This window comes from Haemaphysalis longicornis, unplaced genomic scaffold (assembly GCF_048455015.1).
Source record: "Haemaphysalis longicornis isolate Haplotype H1 unplaced genomic scaffold, Haemaphysalis longicornis Haplotype H1 scaffold_1, whole genome shotgun sequence".
Lineage (NCBI taxonomy): Eukaryota > Metazoa > Arthropoda > Arachnida > Ixodida > Ixodidae > Haemaphysalis > Haemaphysalis longicornis.
In genome coordinates, this window is record NW_027526203.1 from 58,217,915 (window position 1) to 58,232,357 (window position 14,443).

Genomic DNA, 14,443 nt, shown 5'->3' on the forward strand with positions numbered 1-14,443 from the left:
TAAAGCACAGCTCTGGAAGCAGGACACTCTTGAAGTAAGCTGTGCACTTCTCCATCATGTTGTTGCAGAATCCCTCGTCAAAAAAAATTCTTTCTACAAACAAGTCTTTTTCAGTCCATACTACGAAATCACAGTATGTTTTTTTGCAGATCATCATCTGCATTTGCACCTGGTAGTGGTAGTGGTGCTTGCTGCTGAGTCGAGCATCCTCCCCCTGAACAAGGCACGACTGCTTATTCGAGGCGAATTCGGCTATTGTGTCGTGCTTGGCCGAGAATGGACACTTAACTTCTAACAGGCCATCCCCACAGCACTCGCAGCTAATTATGCCATCTGGTGTCGCCGCCACAAAGGGGTAATCGGATCTTATGTGTAAGCCCGACAGCTGGCACTGAAACTTTACATGATGGCTAGCAGTCGCTTCAACGTACGCCGCCCTAGCAGATGCTTCTTTCTTCTTCCCCCAGTCCATTGCCAGTGAGTGAATCTTGTCTGGGTAGCAGATGCGTTTAAGCAGGCTCTTAGAAGGCTTGTTCAGTGAGGTTGCACATATGGCTCCTGCATTCGACGCTGTCACCCGACCAGTGCGGAAGCGGTGCCACTTCTCTGATGCAGCTTGCGACTTTGTTTGCACTTCGATGAGGGTGCACACCAGCAAGAATAAATCAAGATTGGAATCAAAATTTGTATTTGAGACCAAGAGAGTTAATTATGCCAGCTTGCAAACACTCAGCTAATTCTCACAGCTGAAAAAAAACTTTTACCTCTGGATCAATCGAGAGTTCATTGAACGTCGCGCGGAAGCTCTCAACAACTTCCTCCCAGGTGTCTGGGCAGCTATCCTTTTGCAGGTTGGTCAGAGCTGCCTGTGGGAATCTAGTGCCCAAAGGAATATATGCATCACTAAAATTTGGGGTCAAAGATAGAAGTGCAGACCGACTGCCAGACTTGCTTAGACTTAAATGGAAGGCTGCCATTTCATCGGTTGTTGGCCGTGAACATTGCAGGGAAGTCTTTTTTTTTTGCCGAGGCCCGGGGGTGACCGTCGAGGCGACGTTTTTTCATCGCCGATGATGCGATATCCATCTCGGCTATCGGGCGGCAGTCTAAACTGACTAGGTGAGGTGGCAGCCACGCATTTTCCCCGTCCGTGCAGGAGCGATTGTCTCTACGGGTCACGACGGCCTCCAAGTAAAACAACGCTGCCCCAACATGAGAGCAGACTTCTCCACATCCAGCCATGCAAGTGCAGTGCGCGTGGACGGCTTCGCCGTCCGGCTTTTGCAACAGCCAAGCCGTCAGCAACTTTTCACGGAACGACTGTGAATGCCGAACCTGGGTGTAAAAGAAAAAAAAGAGAGAGAGGAGCGGCATGCCTAGTTATTCTCGAGCTTTTAATTAGCCTAAATTATAAGCACATGCAGTGTTTACATGCATTTTCTCACCTTTGTGACAACGACAACGTTGCTATCGCCGATAACTTTCCCCTTCGGTGGATGAACAAAGCCACTCGTCAGGTAGTTATGCGCTTCTAACGATTTGTAGCTTTTTAGTTGCTCCCGCGTAATGAAACTTGTCGAGTGGATTAAGTAGTCACTGATGTCAGCGCGGTCGACGCTTGGAAACTTCCACACATCATCAGTCAGCTCATCGTCGCGTAGAGCCAGGGGGTCCACGCCACCGCAACGACGGACTTTAGTGAAGTACCTGTCCCGGTCGACGCCCGAAAGGCACTGAGCGTATTCGCTTAGCCTCATCGTTTGCTGCACATGCAGAAACACTCAGTAACTTGCGGTAACTACAAACAAACCACGGCATATGCTCCTCCAACGCGTACGTACTACATCGCACGCGCAGCCGGCTTCGCAGAAAACCAACACCACAAACATGGAGATCGGCCTCGCAGCACCGCAGCGGCCCCGTGCGGCCAAACGGCAGTGCATACTATGTATATTCAGCGCGCCGTACTGGGGCCGCTTACTTTGAGATATTACCGCTTGTGCTATCTTCCGCATGCAGCGCTATCTGAAATTGAGCTGCAATACTCACCCCCCAGCACAAAAAAGATAACCGTACTACTACTTTCTAATCCCCAGCCTGGCTGTTGACCACGCCCGGCGCGTGGCGGTCCGCTTTTCTCGGAGTTCTGTTTTTCCACTGAATTATGTTTGCTTTGTGACTTGAGGCTAGACCCAGTGTAGCTCTGCTCAAGCAAAAAACAAGTAAGCAAAGGGGTTTACTGTAGCGAACGGAACGCTCCCTGCTCCCGACCACACATTGCGCTTCTAACGTTCCGTGAATTTGGATTTTGTTGAGCTTGTTTACGACTTTTGCGTTGCTTACGGCTAATTAATCGCCCCAATTCAGCGTGTCAGGAGCGTGTCTGAGCATTAGCGAGTGCGCTTTACACGTTGAAGTTGTGTCATTCGTCATCGAGTGTGTTTTCCGGTGTGTAAAGAAAGCTTCTGTGGGAAAGTCTTGTCGTCTTTGCAGCTCCTATCGGCTCGACAAGAGTGAACTCAATTTCTCACTGAAAACCCCCGCGACTGTCACAGCGTGACGGTGGCCTGGGGACTTTATTTTTGTTTGTTGCTAAGTCCTTGTCGCTGTTAGCGGGCATCATATTACGACTTCGTGGCTACGACACTACGCCATCGAGAAAGTCGACGCCATGGGTGGGTGTGGCTTCGGTCGCTAAGCCACGCCCATAAATGGGCTGGGCGTGTTTGATTAAAATTGAAACTTGGAGGAAACTCGGGAATGATTTTGCACGCCATGTGTAACTCGTGACGCTCGTGGCGGCCGCTGCTTCGTCATGGTTTACGGTTCATAATTGCCGTAGTAGGCATATTTCTACCCCGGCAGATCTTTTAAGCTGAGGAGGAATTCAAACCTCGTTTTTATCTCTCGAAAAGTACTGTGCATTGGCTGTGCAGTAATCTGGTGACAGGCCCCGTTTGCAACGACTTAGAGGCGGCTTTCACTCCACCCCCCGAGAAGCAGGTGTTTTGTGCGCTGCGGTTTTACGCGACGGGCAGCTTCCAAGGAAGCATTGGTAGCGATTGCACCATCGACCGACACCAGTCGACAGTCAGCTGGTGTGTTCGCAATATGATCGCTGGAGATGGGTTTCCCAGATCCCGCCTTTCTTTTAGGTGGTTCGGCGGACATGGCTTCCGCAGATTCTACGGCGGGTCTATCCGCCTGTAACCGGAGCTTGTGCTTGTTATAGTCTGCTCTCAAAAGAGTTTCGAACAAGGCGTTGCATGACCGTGCGTTTCATTTATTATCAGCGCGGCAGACAGTTTCGCTTGAGGTGTTGCGTGACGAACATTTTTTGTGAAAATATTACTGGCAGGATAGCTTATACGTATCTACATATACAATCAACGGCGGATGTCTATTCTCAGAGGCTATCTCTACACATTTTAACGTGGTTTGTTCAGCGTCACCGTCGTATGGTTGGAAGCAGGGCATGCATGAGAGAGTCAATAGAGAGTTAAAGTAACCGTGTGAGGCCAGAAGGAGGGTAAGCGGGAATGGGAAGTCATGAAGGAAAAGAGGGGAGTGAGGGAATTGAACTCAATGAAAAAAAAAAACGACTGTGGAGAGCCTTGTAGAACAAGAGCGGTGAAGAGCAAAAGGAACTAATGCAAACAAATGTGGTGGTGGTGGTGGTGGCCCATAAAGTGGCGCATACCCACTCAGGGGGATTGGCCAAGAAGAGTGTTTTTTTTACTAAAAAACCAGATTGGCAAAAAGGTGCAGTCGAAGAAAGAATTTAGAATATAGGTTGAAGACAGAAATAGAACAAGAAAGAGGAGCGAGAGAGCCTGATCAGAATCAGTTTAACAAGGCAGACGAGCCGTCTCTGAAATGAAGGAATGAATGGCTTGACAGATATCCCCATGGCAGTGCCCTAGCTGCGTGCCTCCAAAAGACAAAAGCACTGGCAAGGTTAGTGGCATTCCAAGACGCCGCAGGAGAGCCTCCAGCAGCCTTCTCCGGTGATGCGAGAATCGGCGGCAAAAAAGGAAGAAATGCTCATCCGATTCAATTTCATGGCAGAAGTGGCACAAGGGTGAGGTTGCTAGATCTGCCCGGTAAAGATACCTGTTAAGTGGGGGAACACCACACCGAAACGAAGTCAGCAAAGCTTCGCACGAGCGAGTTTGGCAGAGGCTTCTTTTCTACCGAAACCTGAGGTGTTCGAGTTCCGGAGAGGTGTGCAGCCCGTGATCGGACACGTCTTGGGCCAACAGGTATTGTCGATAACGGGCTAGCAACACGCAAGCAAACGGGGGAAGCACCTCCACAATAGGTAACGACAATGCCATTTTCGCTAATGTATCCGCGGCTTCATTAAGGGCTCATCCACAGTGGCCAGGCAGCCAGACAAGCCTAATTGCCCGCACATACGTGGGGACGAAGGAGTAAAAAGTTTTAAGCATGGGACTGACAGTTTCTGAAGAAAGGACCATGCACACGGAGAGAGAATCCGTGAGTATCATCGCTGAAGATTGCGCCGAAACAAATGTGAGAAGTTGTCGTTGTTCCAATTCCTTCCTTCGTAGCACATGGTCACTTGCGGGATTGGCCCGCAAGTGGGAGCTTTGAGGAGCTAATGTACCCGGTTCCCAAAATTCATAACACTGGGAATCGTAAAAGTAAAATTTGTAGAATAGTGTGTGCTGCGTGACACCCGAACGTGTTTTCACTAGAGTAAGACAGGTGCACACCACCCTCGCAGAACCCTGATTCATTCCAGCCTGCTTGCTGACGCAATTCACGCACTAAGACGAACAAATAAAAGAAAAGATACTGACGCAAACACATTATAGCAGAAAAGAAGCCGGTCGAAGTAATCCATGCCGAAAGACAGAGAAACGAGAGCGAGGGAAAAGGCGCAAGCAAGTGCTATGTATCAGTTAAGAAGTTATTACCGTAAAAACCCGCGTATAATACGGACTCGCGTATAATACGAGGTGTAATTCGGGGACAGCAAAATCAGAAAAAAAGTTTTCATCCGCATATAATACGAGGTAAAGAGCACAGAAAACATTTATTTGCACTGCAGTTACCCTACAGTCATTGTCAGTTTTCGCTGGCACTGTCTCCCGACGTCCGTTCAGTCATCGTCAGGTTCCGCTCGCTGCCGCTGTCTCCTGAAGTCGCCTTGTGTGAAATGTCTTCCCACAGAAAGTGGTCCTCAGTGCCATCAAGGGCGTTCGAGATGTCCCATTTCTTAAAAGAGCGACTGACGAGCTCCTCTGGGATGCTGGCCCACGCATCCGCGATCCAGCCACAAAGCACCGCTGGAGGAGCCCGCGTCAGCCATCCGGTAGCTGTCACTTACGGGTCTCCTGACCTCATCCCCTCTTGGTAGCAAGACCTGATGCAGTCTTTGAAAGGCTTGTTAATGCAAACGTCTAGCGGTTGCAACTGGGATGTCATTCCTCCTGGAATGACAATGAGTTCGGTGCGGGGTTCGCGCAACAACTTCTTCACGGAATCGGCCAGGTGGCAGGGAAAGGCGTCCACCCCGAGCACTGACGGGAACCCCCAGCAGTGCTCCAGGCCGCCGACACCACACAGACTTTATCCAGTCAAGCACCAGTTGCTTTCTCCACCCGCGAATGCTGCCTTCGGTGACGCCAAACTGCCGTCCTGTGGCGCAATTCCTGATGGTCTCGGCACATAAAATAACTTTTCTTTTAATTGCCGCTGAATACTGCCTTCGTGCACCCGACATCGTGATAGACCTGCGGTGAACGTGCCGATCCTTCGCGTGGTCAAAACAATAAAAAAGGCGCCGGCTGAGAGAAGCAGCAGCCAGCTAACGCCAACGCAAGATGGCCCACCCTCCGCTGAAGCCGAAACCGAAAGTGCAAATTTCCGGCTAAAAACTTTGGGATCCACATATAATACGAGGCACAAATTTTACATAGTAAAATTTGGAAAAAACCTCGTATTATACGCGGGTTTTTACGGTAATTCGTATTGCCAAGCTTTTGTTTTAAAAGAATGTAAGCCGACTAGATTGCCCCGAAGAAATTTGGTATTGAAAAGCAGAAGGGGGGTTTCGATAACGTAACAACGAACAGCAATTATTTTAAATGCGACGCACTTCCATCACCCGCTTTCTTTTTTTTTGCCAGGTGGCCATAGTTACGTGATTGCATTTGCTGCCAGCGACGGCAGAAACTGCTTCTTAGGACGAAAATTTTCAAACATAACGCTCATATGAACGCCACAAATAAAAAATAAACAAACTTTGTAGTTAAATGCAGATTTTTAAAATAAAACGCTATAATGTAAATTAGCTGGACTGTTTGACCCCCGTAGCCCCTAGTGCAAAAGTGGAGCGAGAGAACGCATTGAAAACTGCGCAACGCCCTATTCGTGCATCCTTGGAGCGCGCTGCCCTGGTCCAGTTACGTCATTTCAATAATCGGCAAATAGCATGAATCGCATTTTTGAAGCGTTATAACCCCTCCTCGAAATATTATCATTAGCTTATTATTATTACCACAGCTCGGCTTCGCCCGAGCTTCGCTCTCGGCCTTTTTGGAATAGCACCCCCCGACTTCGATTCTCCTGGATCCACTTCCTGACCCAATGGAGTTTTCTCTCTCTCCCTCTCTCCTTCGCCTAAAATGCGATACGTTTTGTGCATGTGATATGCTTTGTTTTGCTATATATGCTGTATGTAAAAATGCTGGTTTTGTTCCTGAAGTACGCTGAAAAATCTGCCGTGACTGTCGCCAGCCTACAGCATGGCCACCCATGCTTTTTTTTTTTTTTTTTGCATACTGGGCACAGTAAACACCGGCAAGATGGAGAAATTGGAGGTGCTGCCCGACCTTGTCGAAAAAAGAGAGGCCAAGCTCGAGGAGCCCGAATATGTCACATCGGCCAGCGCAGAAAAACAAGGTGCGTCCTGTAGTTGTCATCAGAAATGCCGTCCGGGGAACAAAAGCTTGATGTGGGCGAGTTGGTACATACTGCTAAAAAAAAAAAAATTAATCGGCGCTAAAACAGGGACGAAGAAGAAACACGTAACACACAACACGGTGCCGAACTTCCAACTAGAATTTATTGAAAAAGATGCTCCGTAGTACTCCGTCCATATCACTGACAGATAGAGAAGGAGCGTTTTTTGGAAATGTGATGCATTTTGTCGTCACAATGCTTTTAGCATTTTAGTTTTGGGTTTAAAGCAGCCAAGAGAAGATTGGTCACAACAGCACCGAAGCCAAGGGCGGTTGCGCGTGGGCGCAACGTGACCTCCGTGCCCTCTACGTCGAGGTGGCCTGGCACAAAAGCGTTCCGCCGTACCCCTAGGTGGACCCGGGTGCCGCCGAATACCTCTCGTCGCAGGCGGAAGCCGCAGAGCACACGAGCGACGCCCATGATCAAACGCAAAGGTACGTGCACATATTGTTAGAGCGAAACTGTACGACGCTACATCTTTCAAGATGATTCATCGCGACGCAATGACCTCCAGCCACTGGCGCGCAAGCTGCGTCTTCCTTTCTGCACGCACTGCGCCTTTACGTGTTATCGCTTCGCTTGCTGGGAGCTTCGCCGCGGCGGTATGAGGCGGGGGTTGAAACGGCTGCTTCGGTGTGCCTCATCACCCCGCGGCCGCTCGACCATCTGTGCGTGGGGTTTAGTGCAAGCGAACCACGAGACTAAGCGAGGGTTTAACGACGGATATATGGAAGCACTGGGCTGACTGAGTTTACAGGAAAAAAGTCTAGAGAAGAACCCAGGGTACGCGCACACGAAAGCGCTGATTAGCGCTTGCATTGCGTGCGCTGGGTTCCTCAGTCTCACCAGAGCCCTTCAACGCTTTTACCGAAGGACTCTGGCCTCGCCATCGATGGCATACCGGCTGGGCTGTCTGTGCGTACCCTTCAGCGCAAGCGAGAGGATGACTCCCACCATGCAGTACATATAGCTAGAGACCACAGGCTACGAAATCTCAAGCAAAGGCAAACTTTCACGAAAGACTGTGTGCGCAGTCCTTGCTTTCGCTCGTAACAACTAGGTGTAGAGGTGTTAAACCTGACATACTTTTTAGAATGATGCACATAAGGCACAGTATATGTATGCACGATGCATCTCACTCCAGCTAACGTTGGCTGCGCTGAGACGCGACGGGTGCAACAGCGACAGTTACGTAAGCAAACTCCTTAAAGGCTCTGTCATCAATGGTTGCTCGAACACTTTGCTCGATTACACGACTAAGCTTCAAAAAATCGTTAAAACTACAAGTAGAGAGGCAAAGGATAAAAAAAATTGTTACACAGAAAGATAAGAAAGAAGCAGTGAAGAGACTAAATAGCGGGTGGGGAGTAGTAAGGGGGGAGGAACAGACAGATATGGGGAGGGAGAAAAGGAAAAGAGGCGCATTGCCCATACTGTTGCTGGGCGATGTTTTTCCGCAGCATCCTATCATAATTTGCATTAGGACCGACACAAAGAACCTTCACACACACGCACATGCACTCCTCCTCGCACGCACAACATCCATTAGGGTGGGCCAATGGTCATGAACAGAATAAATGGAGCAACGCTTAAAGGAGCCATGAAGAGAAAACACAAGTTTGGTTCATTCAAAAGATTGTGTCGTTAGAATCATACTGACACCACTTTTAACGTAAACTTCGCTCAAATAAGCTACATAATTAGGAAAAACGGGAATGGTCATGCGACCCACCAGCTCATTTCCCGCAACAGAACCTGTGATGTCACATGGGCTAAGCTCTGCGATTGGCGGAGGCTGGCAGAAGCAGACGCAAATTAGGTAGAGCTTACAAACTAGACGAACGAGCGATTTGCGCTTAAATTTAGGGCACATTCTTTACAAAGCAATAATAATGATGGGACAAACAGTGGAAGTTACGAAAAGTACTGATGCGTTCTGCTGTTCGTACTGCGCACAGCATGCTTTGGTTTAGCTGCACAGCACTACGGGGCTTGGGGTTGTCTCAGACGACACTGGCCGATTGACGCAAGCAACGGTGTCTTACGTGACCCCATTTGTCGAGCGAGTACTGTTTCAGGGAACGAATATTTTCTCCCAGAACAAGAACAAGCCAGGTTTAAATGCGGGCAAAAACAAACCAAACGCTTGCCACGGTATGGTGGCGCCATCTAGGTTACGGAACGTAAAGAAACGCGGGAACAAACCAACACCGCTGTACAGGGTGGAGACAACCTTTGAACGGTCCCGTGCCGCCGCAATTGGGCCAACGGGCTCAACGCGATATTCTTTTCGTTTCCCACGAGACCTAGCAACGTGAAACAGACAATATGATTCAAACTTCTTCAGTAAACCACGTTGCGGCGATAATTTTAGCGCGGTTTTGACACAATGACTTGCTTCGGCGGGGAGCGAGCAACCGAACATGGCGGCGCCAGCGTTACGTGTCTCTACCCTGTACGGCGGATGCGTGAATGAAGGTACTCTAGCCTGCAGAGCGGTCGGTTCCCGTGATGTCACTTGGGACCACGAAAACGCACTATTGAGCGGGAAAATCAAAATTTTAACCTAAATCGTTTAATTTCTCAGTGAATAAAGCACCATTTGTATCCGGACAAGCGCTGGGGGCACTATAAAACACGAAATCTTTCGAATAAAACCAACTTGCATTTTCTCTTCATGGCTCCTTTAAGAACAAGAGCCGAGCGTCTTGGATTGAGCAGTAAACGCGGGAGGGAGATGTCCTACCTTCAATTAAAAAAACAAAACAAGTAGAGTGGTGTTGGGCTTTTAGTAGTTGTTTAGGGGGAAACCCTAAAAGGTGTTCTTTGGAAATTCGTATCTGGGTCGTTTAGCCATTAGGGGTTTCTTAAGCCCGTTCGACATGGTGGGAATTTCGCCTATTCGCAGTGGTGGCGCCGCCCGTGGTGCAAAACTACCCATTTTTTTCTGGTTTCACTGATCCGACAAATTTCCAGACGCTCCAAATGCATAGGAAAGGTTCGACTGTTCCAAACGTTTGGCAATTTGCCATAGAAATGAGAATAGATCGTATTGCCGCACGAGTGGCGCCGCAGCTGCGAATTCACAGGCGAAATTCGCACCATGTAGAACGGGCTTTAGGAGGAAACCCTGCAAAAGTTTTTAGACCTTGTATGATGTACCTGCCACTTTGATATCTGTACATGGCTTGGCAGCAATGCTGAAAAAAAATCATTTTAGCCATTTTCACTCTGTTAAAGGTGTAATTTAAAAAATACAGACATAATGAGCTCCTACGCCATGATAGAAATTTACCCTTGCAATTTCAAATCTCCAGGTACAGCGCTTTGATATCGCCCGTTGGGCGTTTTCACCCGTTTGCTATATTTGAAGAATCAGACCAGAACGCTGGGTGTCCTGTCCATAGGCGAGCGCTGGGCTCAGCCGCAAAAGAGAGAGAGAGAGAGAGACAGAGAGAGAGAGAGAGAGAGAGAGAGAGAGAGAGAGAGAGAGAGAGAGAGAGAGAGAGGGAGAGAGAGAGAGATTTGAAAATAGAAGGGAATGTGGAAAGAGTTTGGTGGGTTTGGTAGGTGTTCTGTTGCCAAATTATAGGGCAGCTCTAGACTGTGGAATAAGTCTGCTCTTAATTTGCATTTGCGGCATTCTTCGTTATATCTCTCTCGGAACACGAGGGGCAGTCTGGATTTGTGTGGGAAAACGTTGGTTTGTAGTTTTCGTTTGTTACTTGCTCTTTCGGCATCTAACATGTGATGGGGTGCGCGCTTGTTTGTGTGAAAAGCCTCTCATTAAGCGACGTGAAGGGAGGGAGGGTGTAAGAGTGGTCCGTTTCCCTGCGGCTGTTGATTGGCCTCGCTAGGGAGTCGGCTCTCTTATTTCCTTCAAGGCCTTTGTGTGCTGTACTCCATAATATTCTATGTTGGCCTTTTGGTTCGGCTGCTAGAATCTTCTTGGTTTCTCTGGGAATAAGGCCGCATATTAGATTTCTAATGGCTCTTGTAGAGTCGGTGACGATGATGAGGTTTTTGTTATTTTCTCCCCATCGTACAGCGAGTATTATGGCTGTGGTTTGCGCTTCTTGAGGTGTTTGTTTTCTGCTCATGAGAAAGTCCGGAAGTTTGCGCCGTGCATCCACAACTACGGCTGATGATATTCCGTGGTGGTTGGTGGCGTCATCCGTGTATACTGCATCTAGATTTTCCCCGTATGTGCTCCTTATATAGTTAATTCTTGCTAGTCTTCTACCGTTGTTGTAGAGGGGGTTCATTTTCTTAGGAATGTGTGAAATTTTAAGGGCTTTGTGGTGTTCTGGTTGCTGCTCTGTTGTTCTTCGTACGAACTCGGTGTGAATGGTGTGTCCCGTTCTTCTTAGGATTTCCCTGCCGGTTCTTGTTTTCAATAGCCTCTCTTCTTGTGCTTCGAGGGTGGATTCGTGGACTTCTTGGAAGGTATTGCAGATGCCCAGGGTGTAAAACTTCTCGTTGCAGGTGTAGATGGGTAACCCAAGGGCGATCTTGTAAGCCGTCCTTATTATAGCGTTTACTCCTTCTTGTTGTCTTTGGGCCAGGTGGTGGAACGGTAGACTGTATGCGATCCTGCTCATTATGAGTGACTGGATGAGTTTGGTTGTGCTCTCTTCTCTCATACCTTTCCTGGTCTATGTGATGCGTCTGATGACACTCGCTGGTTGTTGCGTTGTTCTTATTAGGTTGCTCAGTGTGGTGGTTGCTTTTCCGTCTTCTTGTACGTACACGCCCAGTATTCTTACCTTCGGTTTGAATTGGACATCTTTGCCGTCTATTTGGATGCTTCTTGTGGGAATGGGTTCCTTCGATGGGCTGATTCCGACTTTTCTGGCGGGCATTTTAAGCCGTTGTCTTGTATTAAACCCCTTAATCTGTCTATGGCTTCTTGTAGAGTATTTAGCTTTTCGGTTAGAGTGCCTTCTTTGGTCCAGATTTATATCATCTGTGTAAACGGGCTTTCCAATCTGCATGTTCTCTTCTAGCGTTCTTCCTATTGCTAGAATGGTTAGGTTAAACAGTAAGGACGAAATAATAGAGCCCTGTGGTTTTCCTCGGTTGGGCATCTCGAAGGTCCGCATCTAGTATTCCCCATTCCTATGGTGGCTTTCCTGTTAGAAAGGAAGTTGGCGATGTAGTCGTAGATTTTCTTGCCGCATCCTGTTTTTTCCGCCGCCTTGAGTATCGCTTTAAGGCCGACCTCCATGCAGCGAAGCTTCTCGGCGAACTTGGCGCGGCGGACGCCGTGGTTTGACGCGCCGCTCAGTTTTCGTCCACCCCAACCTCCATGCAACGTGACCCGGCGAACGCCGCCGATGGAAGACAGGACAGGAAGTACAACGAAGTACGAGGCTGTGATTGGCTGCGGCCTCAAAATGCAGTTTGCCGCTTCCGGTCGCGTTCGCCGCCGCGCGTTCGACATCTAGCTCGCGTAGATCGCCGACGAACAGCCGTATTTTCGACGCCGGCGGCGGAGCGGCCGCCGCCGGGCGACGTTCGCCGCCTTTTCGCCTACATTTCGCTGCATGGAGGTCAGCCTTTAGAAGGGTGGTTTGGCCTAGTTGGTGCATACTAACTGAAATTCACAGCGCAAAAAGATGGGACAAGAAACGACGACACACGGCGCCGTGTGTCGTCGTTTCTTGTCCCGTCTTTTTGCGCTGTTTTGAATTTCAGTAAGTATCGCCTCGTGTGACACGTTGTTTAAGGCTCCTTTCAGGTCGACTGCTAGGATGCTTTGATCTTTGGAGTTAGTGTTCCCTAGTATGTCGCCTTTTAGCTGCAGGAAGGCATCTTGAGGAAGGCATCTTGGGTGGAGCGTCCGCTTCTGAAGCCTATCATGCAGTCTGGGAACATGTTATTTTCTTCTAGGTGTCTCGTGAGTCCAGTCGTGATGAATCTCTCATATACCTTTCCTAGGCAGGATGTGAGAGATATTGGCCTTAGATTTTCTATGCCTAGGGGCTTTCCGGGTTTCGGTATTGCTGTTATTATAGAGTGTTTCCACTGCGGTGGTAGGTAGAAGGGTTTGCACATCTTGTTGTTATGTTCCACAAGCGCTTCCACTTGTTTTTCTCCAAAGTTTTTTTTATGATCATGTTGCTGATGCCGTCTTCTCCTGGTGATCTTTTCTTTTTGCACTCTGGTATAGCTTGGTATACTTCGTCTTTTGAGATGCCTCGGTCTAGTTTTTGTTTTCTGTCCCCTCATGTTGTCTTGTGGGTTTAGCTCGGATCTTTCTTTCAGTGATTCTATTAGTTCCTCGTTGTCCCCTCAAAGCCATGGGCTACTCTGTTTAGGCTATGCCTAATTTCCCTTCAGCGGTTTTCTGGGATAAGCATGCCTTTGATTATGGCTTATGTTCTAGATGTGCTTAAGGTGTTCTTTAGTGTGTCGCAGAAGACTTGCCAGGTTTGTTTAGCTAATTGGGTAGAGTATTCTCTGGCTTGCTTCGTTAGGTTTTTGATCCTAACTTTTAGGCTTTTGTTGCGTCTCTTCTTTTCCCACCTTCTGGTTAGTTTCTGCTTTTGTTCCATAGACTTGTAAGGTAGTTGTCAACGCAGAGGTTTTCAGTTTCTTGTCCAAATTCCTTGGTGGCTGTTTTGAGTGCTTCTTTTGCTTTCTGGCACCAGGTGTCTATATTCTCTACCTCTGTTGTTGTACTGAGCTTTTTCCTGAAGGTATCCCAGTTGGTGATCTTTTGTTTCCTGGCTCTTCTTCTGAAGTTGTCCTTTTGCGTGTTAATTTCTATAATATTGACATTACTGCCCAGATTGTGTTTGGTGTTCTTCCATGCTGTAAGTCTATCTGTGATCGGTGCTATGGTAAGATCTGGGCACGTGTCCCTGTACCTCTGGTTTCCCGCTCTCGTGGGGTAGGTTGTATCGTTTATAGCTTGTAGATGAAGATCTTCCATAGTGTCTACCAAAGTTCTTCCTTTAACCGAGTCGAGATTGTAGTTCCACTGGCTGTGTGTTGAATTCATATTGTAACGATGGTTACGAATGAGGACTGGAAAAAGGTTTATTTACAAGGCGAACTTGTGCCCAGAAATGATGCGCTGCTCGTAGAATCAGAGCTGGAACGTCGTCTACCTCCTCTTCTTTACCTCTAGTCCCACTCGTCTTCTTCTTCCTTGCCTTCCACTTGTTCGCTGATGCGTGACGTCAGTTTCCAGTCAACGCGTAATACTCAAACATGTTTCATTACTCCCCCCTCCCGGTAGGCATCGACCCGATGCCGTTAGCACGCCGGGCACGAGGGAACAAAAGAAGTTCACAGAACAAACGGACGGGGGAGGAAACGCAGGTTCACAAGACGGGGACCGGAACAATGAAAAAAAATAAGTGCATGCACAGTAGGTCAACTGGTAGTGTCAAATGTCCGGGCATTGTACGGTTTAAGGCGCACCACGTGAACGACTTCAGCA